Source organism: Anas acuta, chromosome 2 (assembly GCF_963932015.1).
Source record: "Anas acuta chromosome 2, bAnaAcu1.1, whole genome shotgun sequence".
Classification (NCBI taxonomy): Eukaryota; Metazoa; Chordata; class Aves; order Anseriformes; family Anatidae; genus Anas; species Anas acuta.
The window spans coordinates 110924985-110948206 of NC_088980.1; positions in this window are offsets into that span (position 1 = coordinate 110924985).

The following is a 23222-nucleotide window of genomic DNA, read 5'->3' on the forward strand; positions in this document are numbered from 1 at the left end:
ATTTTTCCTTCTGTCTCAGTCACATAGCAAATCGCACATACGTTTTTTGCATATGCATTTCTGAGAAGCCTGAGTGACTTCAGTGTCTACGTTTTTTTTTTTTTTTTTTTTTTTTTTTTTTCTTTTTTTTTTTTTTCTGGCTACAGCCATGCCTGTGTAGGCAGAGAGCAAGTTTGCTTCTCACTTCAGTTGTGCCCCTTTGAGAATGTGGTAGAGCTACCCAGAGGTGTTTAGCCTGATGAACGAGAGCTGCTGTGAAATCTGTAGACCTCTTCCCACTGGAAGAAAGAAGCTGGTTATCTCTGAAAGATGTAATCCCTATCTTTCAGGCTGTCTCATTAACTCAGTGCTCCCCTAATGACATCTCCTCATCCTTCTGCTCCAGCTCTTGGTAGAAATTGCCTCTTCTGTTTCTGACTCTCGTGAAAGTTTGTGTTCCTTTTCATCCACTGGGACATAGAGCACATTTGGAAATGTATCAACATCATTCACTCAACTTTCCCTCTGCCCACTCTATTCAATTAGTACTTCCTTATAAGCTTTCAGTGTTTATTATTAATTATTAATTCTTCTTATTATTACTATTACTTCTGAAACATTTCATGATTGTGAAACAGTGTCACTGAACTAAACAGTAAAACAAATCATGTTATCCTTCAGGGACCTTCTTGAAAAATCCAGATTTATTGCATTGTTCCTATAAACTGCCATGCAACAATATGAATGAATATTGACACAGCCTGTTATACTTTTAAAACACTAAAAAACATTCATAATTCACTTTGAATCCTAGGGATTGGTATATATAATGTTTTCATTACATTCCTTCACTCCTTCTCTATCATGCATGCTTTCCATATTTTTACAATATAAAATATTAGTGTTCTCTAGACCGAATCCTTGTGATATTTCCCATTGTTTACATCACACTGAGTGCCAAAGTTGACATTATTGACTGCTACTCAAAACCCCATCTTTTTTTTATACTATTACATTGGGCAGGAGAGGATCTGTCCCTGAGATGTTTGTGTAGTAATTCATCTGGAAGAGTCATTCAGAAAATGAAAGCACATTGGCTAGAGAGCTTTGATTTAACTGGTATTTGAAAAGAAAGTTGTGACCAAGTGTTTTTTTTTGTTGTTGTTGCGTTGGAGCACCCAGGTGCATTTTGGAAGACCTCTTATTCCACGGTTTGCCTCCTTAAAAGCTGGGCAAAGCGTATTTCAGGAAGGAAAACATAATTTATTTACTTGTTTCAAGCTCTTGCTGGTTTGCTATCTAATTAAGCTTCAGTCTATTTTTTTCCTTTGTACTTAATCATATATTTTAATCAGGACTTCACAGAAATTTTGGGTCATGCTGTTTCATCCTTTCATGTATCTTCCTCACAAGAGAATGTTACTTCATTGCAGCACACTAAAATGTGTCTCATTAACCTGTTTTATGTAATGTTTGGCATTCAGAAGTAGTAGCAGTTTCAAATTTTGAATCTCTGCCAAAACATTGAAGCTTAGATGTACAAAGTTGGGTTTCTCTATCTGTAGCTGAAATTTCTAGATCAAAGCAACTTCATTTATAGTAAGTTCAGAGTCTCTATTAATGAAGGTAATAAAAATCTTGTCTTTCCCTTGTAGCAAGTAAGTAGTTTGTACTTTCTGATAAAGTCAGAGCACTGACTGTTTTGAATTATTTATGAGGAGACTTGTTGAATATTTTTAATTTTTAAAATACAAAAATGCTATGTCAGTGCTGTGTTTAAGTTAAAAATTTCAACTCACTTGAGAAATTATTATTGGTTTTGATGTAAGTAAACAGCAGTAGGCATGGGAGGGATGTTTACCTACATTACACACTGCATTTCTCTTTGCGCTGCATTTCTCTTATTTACATATATCACATATATCTCTTATTCTGAATCCTGCTAAGATCATGAATAGTCTATTAACAGATCATGAATAGTCTATTAACAGATAACTTTGCTGTACAACCTCCACAAAATATCATTTTAAAACCCTGAATACAGCTTCTGAAAAATGTTTTCTGCATTCTCCAAAGTCTTTATCACAAGGGACCTCAGCCAGACTGCCACTTTGACCTATCATGTTGTGGTGGTTTTACCTGTCTGGGCAGCTGAACTCCACCACAACCATTCACTTACTCCACCTCCTCAAAAGGAAAGGGCTCAACGTTTGAGATAAGGACAGGGATATCACTCACCAGTTATCATCACAGGCAAAACAGACTCAGCATAGGTAGATTAATATAATTCATTACCTATGACTAACAAGCTAGAGATGTGAGAAACTAAAAGCAAACTAAAAGCACTTTCTCCCCATCCACCCTCTTCTGTGCCACCCCCAGGCAGTACAGGGCAATGGGGGCTGCAGTCAGTCCCTGACGCTTCATCTCCGCCACTCCTTCATGGTCACTCTCTGCCCCTGCTCCACATGGAGTTCCTCCCATGGGATGCTGACCCATGGGCTGCAGGGGGACACCCTACTTCACCAGGGGCCTCTTCACAGGCCTCAGGGGAACTTCTGCTCCAAGCCTGGAGAACTTCCTGCCCTCCTTCTGCAGTAACCTTGAGGTCTGCAGGGCTGATTCTCACTCCTCACTTTCCCAGATGATGGTGTGCAGCCATTTTTTCCCCCTTAATTATACCACAGAGGCACAGACAACACTGCTTGTTAGTTTGACTCTGGCCAGCAGCCATTCCCTTTTGTAGCTGGCTGGAACTGTCTCTGATCTGACATGGGCCAGCTTCTGGACCCTTCTCACAGAAGCCACCCCTGCAGCCCCCCTACTACCAAAACCTTGCCATGTAAACCCAATACACCTGTTCTGGTCCTTTTCACTTATATAGTTTTCCCTAGCAAAATGAAAAGTTTACATAAATTTTAGGACTAACTGGTAAGAGTAAAAATTGAAAGTGATTTATCTGTTGACCTTTCCAAAAGGGAAATGACAATGTAGTGAGAGACTTACACTACTCCTGCATCTTATCAAACATGCTGCTGCCAAGCTTGCCCAGGTCTCAGATCAACAAGGGAAACATTGTGTCTGATGGAACAACTGTCTGAGGATGTGAAGTGAATTTGTACAACAGAGCTCAAAGTTATTGGGAGACAAAGATACGTAAAACGATTGCAGTGGGTTCGATGTCACTAGGAAGGCTGTGTCATTTTTCCCTATTATCAGAGGCAGTAATTACAGTAACAGTAACAGGCAATGAGCACGGATGTTAAATTCTAGATAGAGGACAAGATGTAAGCCACTTTTTAAAGGAATTCTTTAGGATTAAGATTTCAAATGATATTTGGAGGAAAACTTTTAATGTGTATATTCCATTTTAGCTAGAGAGCGAACCTAAGAACCTATATGGTGTTAGTATAGAAAGTAAATGTCTTTTTTAACTTGACAATAGGGAACATTAAACAGAAGTCCCCAATAATGATTTTGTTTGGAAATGATCTGTAGTTGTGAATACCTTGGGCCATGTTTTCTCCTCCAGTTGATTCCAGCTCTAGCTTCCTATCATCATCACAAACCTTTTTTCATGTCCATTCTGTCATTCCCTTGCTTGATAAAAGTAGCAAGTAGCAAAAACCAAAAATGAACAAACAAACCGTCAAACAAACAATAACATACATTTTATTGGGCTATCAAAATATGGTGCTTAACAACGACCAGTGTAGCTTTTCAGAAAACTTATATAGAAACATTTTTGTGCTTTCAGATCTTTTTCACCCTCTGAAACCACCTGAAATGCAAAATATTTAATAACAAATTAATGTAAAATTACCATAAACAAAACAGAAAATAGTTAACATTTACCTTTCCCATGCAGCTCTGATAAAACTGAAATAGGTTTCTCCACATAGCTCATTACTGCCTATCAGAAATTCCTTAACGAGTGCCTTTCTGTTTGCATGAATGAGCATATGAAAATCATGTGTTAGAGGTATACTTCAACTGATTAGATAGAGAAAATGATATTAGGCTTGCTTTGTTTATCAGTTTATAAATCACTGATGTCGTTAATAATCTCAGGAGAAACAAATTTAGAAAGCTTTTAACAAGTGCATTTTGGCTATTTTGATAGAAAGTTTGCATTTGCAATTCTAACAGTACAGAACATTAATAGCAGGCTGTGATCATATTTCTGTGCTGCTGTAGCAATAGCTTTACAGCCAGAGCTTAAAAGTAAACATTTCAGGGTAAATATTATTTTCTTAGTATCATCTGGAGTAAAAACAGCCTTCATGCCCTGTGCGGCCGTTTTAATTCCACCATCCCAATCCCAGATTTTCTTCTTTAAAACAACAGTTAGTGAGAAAAGTATTTTGTAAAAACTCTTTTTTTGTTGTTGTTTTCTTTTTTTTTTTTTTTTCTCTTTTCTCTCAATTAGAACACTTCTGTGGCTATATATATATATATATAAATAAAAGATGATTCACTGTTCATCTTGAAACTGTTTTTCTCCTACTATTCAGTGAAATTCTGGATGTATCTTTCTTTTTTCTTTTTTTAATCACACCTTTTGTGACTTGTCATTGCTAGTAATGACACTAAGAAGGAAGCAGAATGTTTAACACCTCTAGAGCACAACAGGGATGAAAACAGGTGAGGATATTACATTTAGTGGATTTGCTGAATTCTTCTATGCATCGAGGAAAACACTAAACCCCAAAGAATCATCAGAATACTTATTGCCTCAAAAATTTCAGCTTTTCTAAATGTAAGTTCCTGATTACTATTTTAGTCAGCAAGATCACGTATGTGATTTAACTGGATTCCAGGCTCAAGTCAGTGAAGGCTGTGTTAGCATTAGAAGCCCTTTTCTGAAAAGATGACAGTGAAGGGCAGGAGATATAACAGGGTGAAGACAGGAACAGTCAGATATAACAGGAGTGCATCCATCCATCCAAAGTACTTACAAAAGATATTTGTTTTTAAATAAAAGTTTCTTTTTTTTTTTTTTTTTCTTCAGAGCAAGTATTTTAAGAAAATTTAAGAAATAAAATTTATTTATTTCCCAAAACAAGGACATCAGTAAAAGTAAAATGGGGAGGGGGATTATGATTTTTACAGTGGTCAGAACAGGAGATAGGAAAATGGATGCTGTGGATTTTAGGGCTTTATGGCTCAAGCATGTTGTGAAATTGTTATGATCTCCTCCTCTCAGACAGATCAGTCAATGTTGGTGAGATGCCTTCAAATCTTCAGGTGAAACTCTAAATATTTTCATTATTCTCCTTTTTATATCCAAAATAATAAGACTCATGTAGTTAACATGTAATAGTTTTGATATTTTCCCTCCACTGAACAGAATACAACTGTATTAATAAAAGAAATCCACAGGGAAACAATTCAGCAACTATCAGCAGTTCCTTTATCAAAAATATCAGCTTCTCATTATGCAGAGATAAATTATGAAAGTAAGCAGAGTACCCAGTAACAATTTGAAGCCAACATTAATCAAAAGAAATTTTACATTTCCTCTGAATTTTATCCAGCTGTGCTCAGTTTCAGGACTGAAAAAAAAGAACAAAATAATAGTGTACTCAGCAAACCAACTCACAACATTGTCTGCTCTTATTTTCAAAAGGCAGAATGACAGAAATAAAGTCATTTAAAGTCTAACTTGCAGGTTTTTGAACTTCACAGTCTGGAGTTGCCAGCTGTATCTTATCTTAAAATATTAATCCAGGGGTGTGAGGTTTGTCATTATTGATAAGAAATCATTAATTTAAACACAGGATACAATAAATTGTTTTCTCCACATGGTGAATTGTGCAGTTAGATTCACACTGAGGGACAAAGATTGACCAACTCAAATGCCCAAGTCACTGAATAGTACTCCCAGATCCTCATCATCCTGAACACTCCTGCCACAGCACCATGCGTATGCATCATGCTCCATGTCTTTTCAGGTCTGAAGCTGTGTTTCCAGCTTTGCAAAGATTGATTTACACCTAACCCATATATTCAGGTTTCTAGAGGAAAAAGATAAGACAAAAAGTTGAGCCTTTGTCATCAGTTTTATAAAACTATCATTACACAATAAGAAAAACCTCACTGAAATAAATACCTTCAGAAAGCTTTCTGAAAATTTTACTGCATTTTTGCTCCTCTCAGACTCTTTGTGTGCCTTTAAGCTGCTTTCCTCATGACATAGCTATCAAGTCCTCTCTTTTCCTATATTTTTCAAACTCTTTTATACCATTTTATTGAAAAGATGCAGCAAGCAACCAAAAGGCAGGAAGCAAAGAAAATTACAATGTACGTTTCCACTTTTCATATATTTTTCTCGATTACCTGCTTCATCTAGTTTTAGCTTTTTTTTTTTTTTTGGGGGGGGGGGGAGGGGATGTGTGTTTTACATATTGTTTACTGCACTGCAGTTTATTTTGCTAGTCACTGCTATAAGAAACAGAATGCTTTATATTATCAGCAGTTTAGTGCTCTTCTGATGGGGAAAAAATGAACAGGATTTTTATAGAAACATGAGTTTCTTCTAATACTCTGAGTATCTGTATCTTCTAATCAAACAATGTTGATTGATAATCAAAGAGTTCTGCACAAAGGGCAAATATCTGCCTGGCTTGTATACCACAATTTTCATGTTTTTACAAGCTTTACTACGCTTAGTTCCATAAAGTCATTTTTCTAATATTTATTCCTGTTTTTATATCTGAGTGCTGGTATCCCTACAGTTTTACCTGTTTTTGTCTATGTTGCAGTGTTTTGGGATGCTACTGATTTTAAACATGGGAATACCTACTGAGTGAGGGAATGCAAGACTGTTTTTTGTTTTGGTTTGTGTGAACCAGCCTACTAGCTGCTGACAGTACCTGTTGAATCAGCCTGTGGCTTAAATCCAGAAATGAATTATAATGTAAGATCATAGTTATGGACTCAGAAAAAAAAAATGTTACTGCATTGACAACTGTGATCAAAGCTTTTTCTAGTTCTCTCAGAGATAAAAATCCCTAGGTGGCAATCAAAGATTTCATGGATAGAAATTTACAGGCTGAATGCACAATGGGCTCCAGCCAATTAAGAAAAAAAAAAAAAAAAAGACAAAAGCTACTACAAGCAGAATACTCTCTTGGTTAAGGACGTGATATATTAAATTAGTTTTCTGCAGTCTAATTTAAAACATCTCCTTGATGGACTTCCCATTTCTGTCTCTCCCTGTGGTGGTTTTACCCATCTGGGCAGCTGAACACCACAACCACTCACTCCACATCCTCAAAGGGGAAGAGGGAAAATATACAAATACAAGGGTTTCAAGGTTTGAGAGAAGGACGAGAAGATCACTCACCAGTTATCATCACAGGCAAAACAGACTCAGCATAGGAAGATTAATATAATTTATTATATATTTTATATAATTTATATAAATTTATATATTTATATAATTAATTAGCTGTGAGAAACTAAAAGCAAACTAAAAGCACCTTCTTTCCATTCATCCTCTTCTATGTTCTCCCCCCTGAGCAGCTCAGGGAAATGGGGAATGGGGGCTGTGGTCAGTTCCTAATTTTTTGTCTCCACTGCTTCTTCATGGTCACTTTCTGCACCTGCTCCATGTGGGGTCCCTCCCATGGGATGCCATCCTTCCCAAAATGATCCTGTGGGGGCCCCCCACAGGCAGCAGCTTTTCAAGAACTGCTCCCGCATGGGTCCAACATGGGGTCTGAAGTAAAGTGCTGGAAAATATGTGTGTGTAGGCTCAGTGCATATGAAGATGAATGGGGGTAGAAGAGAAGTATGGCATCAGTGTTTTGTTTTATGACCACTGTGAATATACTGTAGAAATACATTGCAGAAATTCTCCATTAGTAAATCTGATACCACATTTAGATACAAGCTTGTTGGGAATGGCAGGGGACAAAGCAAGAGAGAGAGATCACTTAAATCTTACTGTTGTCCTGACTAATGGTTCAGAAATTATGTGACATTTGATGTAATTTTGCTACTTTTTTTGAATGTGAATAACTTAAATTATTTAAATAGTTTTTGAAAGTCACTGTTCCTGTTGGACTATTAAGGCAATGAGAGAGAAAGTGGGCTTTTTTCTGCCCACTTTCTTCTGTCCCTATATTTCTCACCAATGGGTCTGCCATCTAGATATTCATCTCCCTTGTGATCACCTTGAGCTGATGTAAGCATCTCAAGAGAATTTTTGCCATCATTATGACTTTTCTGGAAACAGATTTGTTTGATTATATAGGTGTACATCTACAAAATAACATGAGAGAAGACCCAGGAAACTACAGACTGGTTAGTCTAACCTCAGTCACTGGAAATTATATAGAGAAGATTGTCCTAGGGAATGCTATAATGCATTTAAAGAACAAAGGTATTATCAGGCATAGTCAACAAGGGAAAGTCTTGCCTTAGTAATTTGATCTCCTTCTATGATAAGGTCATCCTCTTGGGAAAGGCAAAAATTGTCAGATGTAATCTTTCTGGATTTTAATAATGCCTTTGATACTGTCCCTTACAGCATCCTATAGTCCAGAGACACGTGGGATACGTAAGATAAACAGGTTCACACTATGCTGGGTGATAAATTAGCTCAATGGTAGGGCTCAAAATGTTGTAGTGAATGGGTCCACAGCTGGATGATGGATGGTTGCTAGAGGTATTCCCCGGTGATCAATTCTAAGGCCAATCCTACTTAACATTATTATAAATCATCTGGATAAAAGAATGGAGTGCATCCTCAGCAATTTCAATGGTGATACTAAACAGGGAGGTGCTGGTGACTCCCTGGAGGGATGAGACCTTTCAGAGGGAAATACATATATTAGAGCACTGAGTGATCAGCAACAACATGAAGTTCAACAAAGAAAAATGCCAGGTTCCACACTTGTGTAATGGTGTAATGCTGGACGCAGGTAAAGACCAGGAGGGAAGTAGTTGGAGAGCAGCTCAGCAGAAAGGGACTTGGGGGTCCTGGTTTACAGCAGCCTGAACACGAAACAGGAGAGTGCCCTGGCAGCCAAGAGGTCAAAATGCATTTTGAGGTACCTCGAACACAGCATAGCTGGCCAGTCAAAAGAGATGATTTTCCCAGTATATTTAGCATTGGTGTGGCCTCACCTATATTGTGAGTTCTGGGCTCCACAATATAAAATAAATAAAGAAATAAATAAATAAAGTAAATAAATAAAGTAAGTGAAAGCATCCATAGGAGGGCAACAAAGCTGATAAAAGGGCTGGAAGATGTCCTGTGAGGACAAGCTAAGGACACTTGGGTGGTCTAGTTTGGATAAAAGAAGCTTTTTCTCCCCCCCCTCCCCTCCCCTCCCCTCCCCTTCCCGCTTTCATTTCCACAGTTTTGGGCTGGTTATAGGCACTTAGGTAATCAGCTTTGTGCATGTACAGTGGCAGAAGTTTGGGCATCTAAGGAAAGTTTGGCAGCTCTGATATCCTGAGTGCTAAGTGGGTTACAGTAGATTTTTTTATGTCTTTCTACTGAACTGAGGGGCTCAAAATTTTCTTAATCTGCACACAAGATGCTTCAGTGCTGTTTTGTACCTCATACATAATGCACATAAGATCTTTCTTGATATGAAACTAAAAATTGAAGTTATATTATTCCCACGCAGTTCTAGCAACGCAAACAGCTGCTTAGCATGTCTGTGCTAACATGGTTAGTTATATGTTTAGCCCTGAATAGAAGAGATGGCTACAACATCCTAATATCTTGTAGAACATTAGAACTAGCAAAAAGAAAAACTATTTGTTTGAAAACAAAAGACTTATATCAGAGAAAAAGTAGGTGCAGAGGAAGAAAAGGCTAAAATATATCTGAAGTAAATAAGAAGAAAACATAAGAATGCTGAGTGCAGGTGCAAGACCTCAAATGAGGAAAAGGAAAGCCAAAACTGAGAAGAATTTGGTGATAAGAGTTTTATGTTCATAAACAAGAGTTTTATGTTCATGTGCTTAAAGCGTTTTAACTTGTTTTTCATTCTTTCATGTCCACTTATTCCTAATGATTGATTTAATGTTGTCAGCATTTAAAACAAAACAAAACAAAAGAAAACAAGAAAAAAGAAAGTTTTCCTATTGATGGTAAATTATTTATGAAAGTCAAACAGGTGTTTTCTTTGTTGTTGTTGTTATTGATGTTGGTTTTATTTGTTTGTTTGTTTTATTTTGCTTTGTTTTCCCTCCTTTTTTTTTTCAGATTTGGAAATAATTCATAGTTTACGTTTCTAATATTTGTTCCTTTGATTCACTAGTTACTAAAACGTACTGGTTGAAAGCCCTGGGGGAATTCCTGCCCAGGCAGTTCCCAGACTTAGAGGATATTTACTGTCTTTCTAAAGAGCTAGGAATGAGCTTATTATCAAGAAATCCATGGTAAGGGAAGACTTTTCCTAATTTAACAAAGCACAGAAACATTTTTAATAGTTTTAAAGATTTTAATGCCTTACAAAAACCTAAGGAAACTTAGGCACATACATAAAATTTCAGAAATCCTTAAACAATTTGATGTATGATCAAAAATAAAATAATAAAATAATAATAATAATAATAATAAAAAACATAAGCATATTCTAAATTTAGTTCTGTTACTGTTGGCATTTTGGGACTTACTGCAATAAAATTTTATGCCTGCATCTTTAGCTTGATCCTTAAAAATGCTAGGATCAGAGGTGAACAGTGGAGAACACAGAGCACCATATGGTCCATCAAAGCATGCTGGATGAGCAATGCTTTTATCCTGAAAAATGAAACATTAAGGATTCATACAGCTTGGGATTGCTAATATGTCCTTAGGGTTCTGTTGTCCTGTCAATATGTACATGTTATTCCTGTTAATGCTAATGGAAAGCAAGTAAATATATTGAGATGAGACTAAATGTTTGAAAAACAGTAGCATTTTAATTTTAAGTCCATTTCAAACTTAAATTATTTAAAGAATGACAATGAGAATGTTCCGAAGGCAAAAATATATGTTTTCAGCCCTTGCTTTCTGCTGTTTTACATGTTTTTATGGCTTTATTTTATTCTAATGTTCAAAAATTCAGTGTCAAATCTCTGTAAGTGAAGGAAGCATTATTCTTCTTATGTGTAGCAAATGGAAGGATGAGAGGATGGGATTCCAAAGAACATCCTGTAGTGAAGGTTTTAAGGAAATAAGTTGTTGCAGAGCAGTACTTACACCAAGCCAAGGACTTCTCACTCTATCCTGCCAGTGGGCAGACTAGGGGTGCAGCAAGAGCTGGGAGGGGACAAACCCAGAACAGCTGACCCAAACTGGCCAAAAGAGTATTCCATAACATCTGACATCACGCTAAACAATAGATAGGGGTGGCTAGCCGGGGTGGGAGGGTGGGACTGCTCAGGGATAGGCTGGGCATTGGTCAGTGGGTGGTGAGCAATTGCATTGTGCATCACTTGTTTCGTACACACGATTAGTAGTACTACTATTATCATCATTATTGTTATTATTATAATTGTTATTATTATTTTTATAATAATAATTATTATTATGTCTTTATCTCAACTCACAGGCTTCACTTTCCCGTTTCTCTCTCCCATCCCAGAGAGGGAGGGGGGAGGGGGAGTGAACGGCTGTGTGGTGTTTAGCTGCCGGCCGGGTTAAACTGGGTTAAACCGGGTTAAACAAAACAAAACAAAAAACAAACACAACTAAGTGGTACGGTTTTCTTAAAGAAAGTATTCCCAGTAGAAATGGGTTTGATGAAGAACTGGAAAAACTATTTAAACGTTGTAATACTCCTTAAAGGAGAAGCTAAAGTAGCTAGATGCCCTTGGGTTTAAGGAGGCTAGCAGTCTGCTGCTGTTCTGACATTCATTCATTATACTCAGAAACTCAAAGCTCAGATGGAAAATTAATTTATTTATCACATTTTGATTGTAAACCATGACATCATAGCAAGATACCACTTCTCTGCTTGTATGTGATAACTGTTAATGTAAAATTCTGTATTGTACCATAATTCTATTTTATTGCATAACAAATTAAAGAGCACTATTTTCACATAAGAGCATAAAAACACGCTGTTATCATGGAATAACTGATATGAGGAAACTTGTGAAGCAAAATTGACGTGTTCATGCCTCTTTACCCTCAGTGACTTTTTCAGGTCTGTTAGAGGGGGTAATAGTACTTTAAACTCTTCAGAATAACTATTACAATGTCTTAATTTATAAAATGTTGTACTTTGGTGACTCCTATCAGAGAGCAAGGGGAATCAGATTTACCTTATTGATTTGGCATGTTTCTTGCAGATATCTAGAACCCATCATGTTGGGTTTTGATGAACAACACTATAAAAAATTATCATAAAATCCATGGCTGTTTAGCCAAGTAGTTTTTGATGCTGATAGACTTGAAGAACTTATCCTTCAATCTCCAGGCCAGCCTTATCGCTGTGAAATAACTTCTTCAGGCCTCCTAACTGCAAGGAGACAAGCTGTATCTATCAACTGTGCAGTGATGGGTAGAAAAAAACAAAACCATTTTATTTCCTCTCCAGAACACAGAATAGTTGATCATCATTTTAATTACTCAAGTGGGCAGTTAAATTTATTACTATTATTTCAGCTAATGTAATAAAACTACTGGAAGAAGCATGAATGAAATTTAGGCTTATTTGTGATGTTGCCTACACAGACCTCTCAGGAAACACCAGTGGTAGGAAGAGTAGAGCTTTTCTCATAAATACCCTGGAATAGATTCCCTGTAAAACATTTGCACCATCTGGCTCTTTAGACTGTAGCCTTAAATTCGTTAGAAGTGACAGTAAAGATTCATTTTTAACAAATACTTTTGTTAGATCTCAATAATTACAAAATAGTTTTTACTAAGGAATTATTTGCAAATTTAGTCAATGAGAAACACCAAGTCTTAGAGGGTGTACATACTTCAAATGCATCTGTGGACATATGTTTCATCCATAAATGTCTCAAACGTAAGAGTAGTTGTTAATTAAATGGACCACTTTAAAATATAGTTGGCTGACCTAATAATAAACCAGGAACAGACATATCTAGGCTTCTGCTAACTGGGCATGTCTAAAGGGCAGAACCCTGCCTCATTAATTACTCAGCACAGCTAAATTCACCTGGTTAGCTAGATGCACATGTCTTAGACTTTCTGACTTTAAAGAATTCTGGGTTTAAATTTACACTTTTGTATCCCTGGTTTGGTTTAAGTTATTTGCCAAAAGTTTACAAGTAAGAATTTAAAAGGATAGATTGCAGGTAAGCATTTAAAAGAGAGCACTAACTGTACAGCTACTGTGTTCCACACTGTCATGAACGTAAGATAAGCCTTTGCCAAAATACCCAAAGATATTAAAAGAGATTTGGATTTAATATTAATGAGTGGAATCTATTTAGCTGAATGCATAACTTTTGCAACACAACATTGGTGAAACTGGGAGTATGTTTCTATGGCATTTTCCATCCAAAAATAGTCACTATTTTTGTTCTCTAATTCAACAGGAAGCTGTGTAGCTGTAATTAACAGCATACTGATTTCAGTGATTTAAACCTTATTGCATATTCAGCAGGTAGAAAAAAAATAAACAAGAAAAAAGAAGAATAGTACAGTCAATGCTCAGAAAATATCATCTACCAGCTGCATGAGATTAAGATGCTGTTTCATTTCTGAACAGTTTACTTCACAGCTGCTCATTACAGGCTTTATCCTTCCCAATGTCTTGCATCAGTTTTTGTCTCAAACAGGACATAAGATTGAGGAACTACTGCTGTGATCAGATGAGGTGATGTAGATGTTATGAGGCACAATCTGATCAGCCCCCTCCAGTCCCTGGGGTAATTCAACAGGACATTTCTTTGAGCATAATAAACAGAACTTCAGTGTGTATTTTCCAAATTATCCAAATTCCCTGGATTCAGATTAAATATGTCTCACCCAACTAAGAATTTCTGAAAACATTTGCTGATGTTGTGGCATATGGAGTAGCCTGAAAGGTGTGATTGTTACAATTTTAATAAGAGATTATAATATTTTAGTGTTTATTGGCCATAGCAAAAAGTACAGGTAAAATGCAATTTACTTTCACAGCTACTATGCCTGCCTGAATTATCTGAATCTTCTAAATTTGAAATGAAAAAATGAAGGTTTCTAAATCATAAATTCAATTATATTGATATCAATTATAATTAATGCCACCCTATTTTTGTGAGCATTTATTAAAAATTAAGGTGACAAGAATTTTCAGTTTTATCACAGGATTTTTAAAAGTACTTACTCTTTTGATAGTTTATTAGGATGTTAAAATGTTTTGGGAGCTTTTTCCTTGAGCAATTCTCTCTATTCTCACTTTTATTTCAATTGAAAATGCCCATTTTAAACTATCATAGAAAGAATACTGCAGGTAAAAGTGCATAACTATGACCTCCTCCATTTTAAAAATACTTAAAAAAATGAACTGGATATTCATTAATTAATAACACAGTACACCATCACTTTGACTATGGTTCTGAAAATTTCTAGTGCATAAACAACCATTAGAATATAGTGAAATCTATTTTGAGCCAATGACTATTTTCTACAACCTGTCAAAGGCAGGATATGATCCTAAACCATAACTAATATTGATGGGCTGACAAAAGTTACTGAGGATCATTACCAAAGCCATGTTGTTGAAAATTATTAGTGCAGATGTAGGGAAGACTTTAAATGGTTTCCATTTTTATGGGTTTGAAATATACATTCTTTAAATGTTATTGAAAGTACTATCAAAGTTCTTACCAAAAGCAGTCTCAAAATATATAAAATAGATCGTCCACATTCAACAGTTCTTACACTACTAATTGCATGGTTTATGTAGCAAAAAAAAAACAAAAAACAAAAACACAACAACAACAACAACAAAAACAAACAAACAAACAAAAAAACATTTTATATGGAAAGTTAAAAAACTTTTGAGAGTCTAATCAAGTGTTTAAAAATCCATTTAAATGACACAAAGACTCTGTATTCAAATTATCCAGTTTTCAGAGTTTGGCACCTTAATGAATCAGTTTTGCTATTCGAAAGTACCGTTTTCCCCAATAAACTCTTTGGTTACATTTTAAAGTTACACTGTAAAGCAAAACAAAGCAAAGCATAGCAAAACAGACAAACAACAACACTCACATGCAAAACAACAACAACAGCAAACATACTGTCTTTGGGGATTTAATTTAATAGGTTTTCTATTTTTACCTTTTTCTCCTTCCCCAGAAAACCTTGCATTTCCTCAGAACTGCAAGATGCATACATAACCCCCGAGAATTATCTATTGTTTTTCTCACCTACATAGCAGAAGGAAATCCTCATCCCAAGATAATTTGGATACATACCAAGTAAATAGTAACCACATGGTTCATATGAATGTAGTATATTTTCAAAGGATTATGACTTTGCTAAGTCTTTGTCAACTGTATTTCACATGTCCATATACTCATGAAGAACAAATGATGTCTGAAAGTTGTAGTTTTTTAATTATTTTTCTTCTGATTTTTAAATTAAAATAGCTATGAAAACACCTCAGGATAAAAAATGCTGCTGAAATATATTTTCTTTAGGGTCTTCAACTTCAACTATTTAAAAAATAATGCAAATTACATACACTAAAAGTGTATGTTTTGGTCGTTGTTCACTGATTCCTCTTGGCAAAATAATGACAGCTAAAGTGTCTTCAAAGTACTTTTTGCAATCTTCCAGTGCTGTTTGCCATCCTCACTCTAGTGGGGCTCAGCTGTCACAGAAAGTCATTGCTGTGTATTACAGGGACAGCCCTGCAATGACCAAAATAACAATGAGCAGTTTTGCACAGCACCAAGATGGGTGAAAACAACATCACCTCTGTGGCGCATACTGCCTGGTAATGTGTTTTACATTCATGCCACTAATTTAAAACCACAGTGAAATGTTGCTCAGTAGTTTAGGTAATTGAATAGTCTTTTTCATCAAACTTCCATCAAATGAGTACAACTTGGCTTCCTTCCACCTTCTTAGCCCCTGATGTGTTTCTAGTGATGTTGATCTCTTTTTTTTCTTTTGTAAAAACTTGTTTTGTAATATGATAAAACATTAATTGTAGGTATGATTAAGGAGATCAGTCTGAGTGTTATCAGTTTTGATTTTTGTATCAATTTAAAATTGTTTCATAGAAGTTAGCCAACTCCTCCAGTGATTAACATCCACAATTTTAGTAAAATAAATAATTAAATAATTAAATAATAATATTCACATTTTTTTTCTTCTAAAATACTAGAAAGCATTGAGATCTTTCAAAGTAGATAAGAAAATAAGAAAATTAGATTTAATTTGATTTAAATACCTTGAAGAAACACCTGTAAGTATTCCTTAATGATATATGAGTCAGATTCTTTCTAATAGCTATGGGATATATAATACTAGGCTTTTTTTGTTGTTGTTTTCTTCCCTCCTGCTGTTTTGCTCTTCTGCCTTTTGAACTTCTATTTACCTAGACAATGTCAATGTTTTTAGATCCTCACAACCAGAAGGAGAATCAAGAATCAAGGGCTTTAATTCTGTAACAGTAGCCTGAAAGACTTAACAAAAGTGCCAGTCATAGAATGATTATGGTCATTGTCAGGACGTCGAGTGTAGCAAGAGAACCATTTGAATGGTAGGTAGGTTTGGAAGGACAGGAGGAGGTTGTTGAGTGCTCGCAGGTGAGAAAGACAGAGCTCAAAATTGAAGGGTTCTAGTACAAAAATATTTCAGGATTTTCATATGGCTTTTTCCTATCCTCAGAAGCACCCTGTGTCAGCTGCTGTCCTGTCCTTTCCATTCCTCTTGGAAACATAATATTTCCTAGGGGCTAGTGCATTATTGTGTATATGAAAAAGATATTTCTGTCAGGAATCACTTTCTCCCTATGTACCTAAAAGTCTAGTGAAGCTGTATTTCTTAAATTCTGTGTTAATGAGTGTCACAAGGAGAATCTGATCATTCAGTCAGATTAAAACAAATAAGGAATTAATTTATTGATTTATGAATGACATCATTAACTGGAAATAAGTTAATTATACACTCAAAATCAGTAACAGAAATACAACAGACAAACCACAATATCAGATACTTACAAAAATAAATACAATAAATGAATAAATAAAAGGCCACAGGTTTCTAAGCATCCTTTCATAACTAAATCCAGAAGGTTTTATTCACGCCTTCTCCTACACAGAGAGCTACATGCATGCATCACCCTTCTCCCCACAGAAGAGTGGGTTACAAGCACATGCACATACACACGCACCTTTCTGTAAGTGTCTGTTCCCCTGTTTGAACACCACACTCACAGGAGATGTGATGCTCCAGCTTCATGCGTACCTGTGTAGCACCCTGTTTATATCTTAATCCATGTGACGGTTATCTTCATTTTAGGATTATCAGCATTGGTGAATGCTTAGACTGTTAGACTACTTTGGGTGTCCCATTTGTACACATTGTTACACTTACACTCCCTTGTTCCCAGCAGCACTTATCTGGCCATTCTGCCAAGAATGTGAGCATGTCCACAAATAAGAAATAATTAAACTTGTCAGTTTAAGTGTTCTTTTTCATTGTGACTTTTTCATCCATTACAGTAACAATCTAATACATTGTTGATCTAATTCATCTAGCTGAATAATTGATCTAATACATCTAACTGAAACCAGGACACTTTCTTAAAGATGACTTTAAAGAGGCATAACTAGTTTCACTAATTGGCTCAGCTTTGGCCAGCAGTGAGTTCTTCTGGAACTGGCCCTTATCTGATATGGGGCAGTTTCTGGGCTCTTCTCACAGAGGCCACGCCTGAAGCCCCCTTTCCACCAAAATCTTGCCATGCAATACCAATGCAATATATTATACTATTATTTAATATTATATAAACTAAAGCCTACATCTAAAGATGTTGTGGTATAATAATTCATTTTACTTTCTTTTTTTACTCATGGTCATGGTCATTACATGGTAATTACATGATCATCTTTACCAGATATATATACCAGATATATATACTTTGTCTTTCTTTTGGACAGCTAGTTTTTCAGTCATACATTTATTTTTAACCATCTCTGACATTATTACCATTATAATCATTTCTGAGTACCATGCAATATTATGTCACTTTAGGTGATTATATTTTGACACACACAAAAAAGGTATCCTACATCACAGATTGTTTAACTTTATATTTTCATCTGACATAGCCATTACCTACATTTTAAGCCCCTTTGTCTGGATTTAGGGTAGAAAGAGTCTGCATATCACTGATATTATCAGAATCTGAGGGGTAGTTTTTCAGCTTAAAAACTATCTGCTTGTCCTTCAACATTCTTCATGGTTTCCTTGTTACTTTTTTTTTTTTTAACTATTATTATTATTATTATTTTAATTTGTCTTTAGCTGTATTATTAATCAACCAAATGGTGTGCAAAAGGTGATTTTATTTCCTATTAAAACAGGATGCATTTTTGAGGATGTTATGCTTTGTCATTTTAGCAGATGCTTCATCACTGTATCCCAATTCTATAGTACATTTGCATTTTGCTTCAGTAACTGAAGTAAATAATAAATCTCTACTGTGGATTGGCTGAGAAATGATGAATAAAAATGGAAAATATTTCCCATTGAAATGCGAGGCACACAGTGCCAGTGAGGCAGATACACTACTTTTTATGACATAGAATAACTAATATTGTAAATCAGAATACATTCTCACTCTTTTGCATCTTTGGAAAGAAAGGTGAAGAGGATATTGTCTTGTTTCTTTTAATCAGACTGAAAATCTTTATTTATGTAATAAATATTAAAAAAATGTTAATTTTTAACAAAAATTGTCAATGGAAATGTTTTCTTTCAAGTGATGTTAGACATATATTCAGAGACAGAGATGTACTTTCCCAGAGATAGGATTTTGAATTGATAAAGGTATGAAAAAGGCAAGTTTTCACTAGGTTATAAATGTCAAACTCTCTTTAAATTAAAGGTCATTTCAATTTATTTGTTAAAAGAAATTACTGGTTTCCTAGAATGGTTTTCCAAGAATACTACCTAGCTAGTAACAACAAAAAGACGGCAATGACAAATCAATTTACATTTTAGTCTCTGTTTTTCTGTTTCAGTAGAGAGTATTAGGCTTTGCACATATTTTATGTAGTTTAAATTGATTTCTGCCATAACATCCACGGGAAGGATTGTTGTTTAGGACCTTAGAGAAAATTCTCATTACATTTGATGATATATTGCCATTACTGAACTGCTCTGGCACAAAATGAGTATCTTTTGTTTGTGATACCATAATTAACAGTAATTCATTTTATAGCATAGCTCTTATGCAGTAGAATTATAAATAGTTATTACTCTTTAGAGAGTTAAGTCTTTACAGTCTGAATGCTTTGTGTAGTGAATGTTCTCTTTCTGTTCACAGACATATAATACAGGCAGCAGTAAAATATGTAAGTTTAATCTTGTAGACATTAACTTTGTAAAGCTCTTAATACAGATTCCCAAGGCAATAAATTGTGGTTTAGAGATTGCCTCCATGACATATTGGCAGAGAAAGAACCAACATGAGAATTAGGTGAGTAAGTATATTGCTACACTGGGTTTGAAATGCTGATTTCACAGAATCACAGAATGGGTGAAGTTGGAAGGGACTTCTGAAGATCATTTAGAAGAAGATCATTACCCTCCTGCTGAGTAGAGCATGTTCTGCAGGAAGGCATTCAAGTGGGTTTTGAATATCTCCAGAGAAGGAGACTCCACAACCTTTCTGGGCAACCTGTTCCAGTGCTCTGTTACCCTCACAGTAAATAAGTGTCCCCTTATATTCAGCAGGAACTTCCTGTGCTTCAGTTTGTACCCATTGCCTCTTGTCCTGTCACTGCACACAACTGAAAAAAGACTAGCTCCATGCTGTCAACATCATCTCATCGGAAGGGAGCCTGACATTCAAGTATTGGGGTCTACTTGGCCATCATATTCCTCAGGCTGACAAGTAAGGTTCATGATGAAAAGTATCTAATGTTATTTGTTTGGAAGATTATCTGAGCCAATATTTCAGACTGGAAGGAAACTCTGTATGTCAGTAGTCCAATCCACTGCCCAAAGCAGGTCCAGCTAGGTCCTGAGCTGATTTGGTTTCTGATTTTTTCAGTTTACAGCAGCTACAGCTATAGCATATTGGGTTTTTCATATTTTTTACTGGTAGGTAAACTTGTTCTCATGTTTGGCTTAAACTGTACTTTTAAGTTTGTGAAAGCGATAGAGTTGTTTGAGATAGTCTTTATATATTAATATTTTTTATCATTTTATCTTGCCGTACTTCTACAAAATTACATTTATTATGTTATTGCATAATCATTGTTACAAAAATTGATGATTACAGCTATTCCACTGGTACAGTGGCATCCATAAGGAGGGAACAATTCCAGTACCATTGTTGTACAGAACATTTATTGAGAATTACTTAGGGCCTACTTATTCAGGAGTACAATAATTTTCATACTAGTGGGATACATTTGGCTAAATGAATAAAGTTTTTAGTCCATTTAATGTACCAATATAGATTTTGTTCTGATTTTTTTCTGAGGTCATAAGGGAGCCTCACAAATTTCTAAAATTAATTATCATAGAATACAAATACTTCAAACTATGGTAATTCTGGGAGAGAGGAAATGATCAGCTAGGTTTCTAACATTAATATAGCAAGAAGTTAGAGGTTACATTTTAAAGGAAAAATTTGATGTGAAAATGGAAGTAAAATTGCTTTCAGAGACAAACAGCCATTTTTCTTGATAGGTATAACAAATGCAGTAAAAGCATACACATTTACTGAATAATCCAAAATTTTCTTTGCTTCAACAGTTGTAGAGCTTTCCTGTCTTGTGTAATTTACTTCATGATATTTTATAAGTGTTTGATTTTTGTTTTGTCAGCTTTCAAGAGTCTCAAACAGCTGAAAAGCACTGTCAGTGCTCAACTATTCCCTGAAATATATCATGTACCATAGTATACATGATTTTAATAAGACAAAACTCAAAAGATAATAAATAGAATAGATATTGTGATGGCAGTAAGACGAGAAAGAGACTCCCATAAAGTCTGTTATTTCTCTGATTTTCCTCTTTCTTATTTCAACCTGGCTCAGAGATTTTCACTAGGTTGTTGAAAATCATTGTGGCATAGCATTTAAAACCAACATAATTTTGACAACTTACATTAACTTACATGCTGCACAGAATTATTCAGTTTGGTCCACAGTGAAGATAATCAGTGGCCAGACAAGTATGCGTGGAGGTGCTGAGAGCTGACATTAACATAAAAATTTTAAATAAATAAATAAATAAATAAATAAATAAATATATTTTTTCCCAGACCTGCCTGTATTTGTGGATCACAAAAAACACAAGTGACTTTTGACTTTATGAAAAAAACCAAGTGTGCAAGTTGGAAAGAGCATAAAGATTCCTTGAAGAACATGTAGACAATCATCACTTGCAGTGAAGAAGGAGGAGGAGGAAGGACTCCAAGCACCAGAGTAGACAACCTCCCCTACAACTCTTGGAGAGGCCTATGGTGGCTGTTACCCTGCAGCCCATGGGGTAAAATGGCAGAGCAGATCTCCACACCATGGAGAAGCCCATGGTGAAGCAGGTGCATCTAGCCTGGAGAAGTTCTGAGCCCATGAAGAGCACCTGTAGGAGTAGAATCCAGGCCAGACCTGTAGCCTGTGGAAAGCCCACAGTGCAGCAGGAGATCTGGTGCAAGCTGCTGCCCAAGAGGGACCCATGCTGGAACTATTCTTTCCTGCAGGACTGCATCCCATGATATGGACACATGCTGGAGCAGTTCTTGAACTGATGGGGAAGACACATATTGGAAAAATGTTCTTGAAGAATGTATTCCATGGAGTAGACCCCACAATGGAGCAGGGAATCAGGTTTTGGGGGAAAGAGTTGCAGACATCAAGGATTATGAACTGATTGCAACCCTCATTCCCTATAACCCTGCGCTGCTCAGGGCAGGGAAGAGGTAGAGGTGTCAGGAGTGAAGCTGAGTGGGGGGAAAAGGGAGGTATGGGGTATTTGTGTTTTAATTCTGTTTTTATTGATCACTATCCTACTCTGTTTTTAATTGGCAACAGATTATATTAATCTTCTCCGAGGCAAGTCTGCTTTGCATGTGATGGCAATTGTACAGTGATCTCCCTGTCTTTATTTCAACCCATGAGCTTTTCATCTTATATTGTCCTGCTAAGGAAGAGAAGGGAGAGAGTGTCTGGGGTGCCCACCCACCCACCCACTTGATCTGGCACCCAGTTATGGTTAACCCACCATGATGAAACAATAGAAAGAATTTGGTAAAATGTAACTCAAGATATTCTACGATTCCATGATGGGAATCTGTTGCAAGTGTGTTGCAAGCTTATACCTTAGTTATAATAGAGTGACCCTCCTTTGTTAATATATAATATTAAATACCAGGGAAAGAAAAATATATCTGAAGGGAATATTAATCTCTTGAACATTTCTGTATTTCATTTCTTGATTAATTTTGTTAAGCAAGCAAAGCTTTGCCCCCTAATGGAATGAATGACCTGTCACAATCGATAAGCTGTTCTACTAATGTGTTGATAGATATCTAAGGCTGAAGCCTAGAATCTATCCAGATTTTCTCTCAATCCCTTCTAATAGCAGTTTTAGAATTAGGTTTGAGGTGTCTCTTTTTAGTAATAAAAGAAAAATATTTTGACTGTATAATGAAAAATAACGATTGAAATACCACCCGAATTTATAGCTGTGATTTATGGGACTAAAAAATTGAAGACCTCTATCTCAGAATAAAGTCAGCCAAAACTAGCTTGTTGTAGCAGGAAATTGAGACAAAATTGAGCTGAGAACCCATTTTGTTACAAAAACATAAAGACTAACCATTTCAAAAAAACTGTCAAAGAGGAGAGAAGCAAAATGTATTTTTGTGAAGTTCCATATCTTTCTGAAATTGTTGATTAACATTTAATGTAATTTGTTCGTAAAGGTACAGCTGGGAGAAGTGCTTTCTTGAAATATCTGTAGAAAATATAGTACAGTAGATTAGCAAATTTACTAAAGCTTGATTCACATCCAGAAAAAAAAAAAAAAGTTGTCTGTAGTTTTTCCAGAATCTTTCATGTGAGTGGGATCAGTCTTCT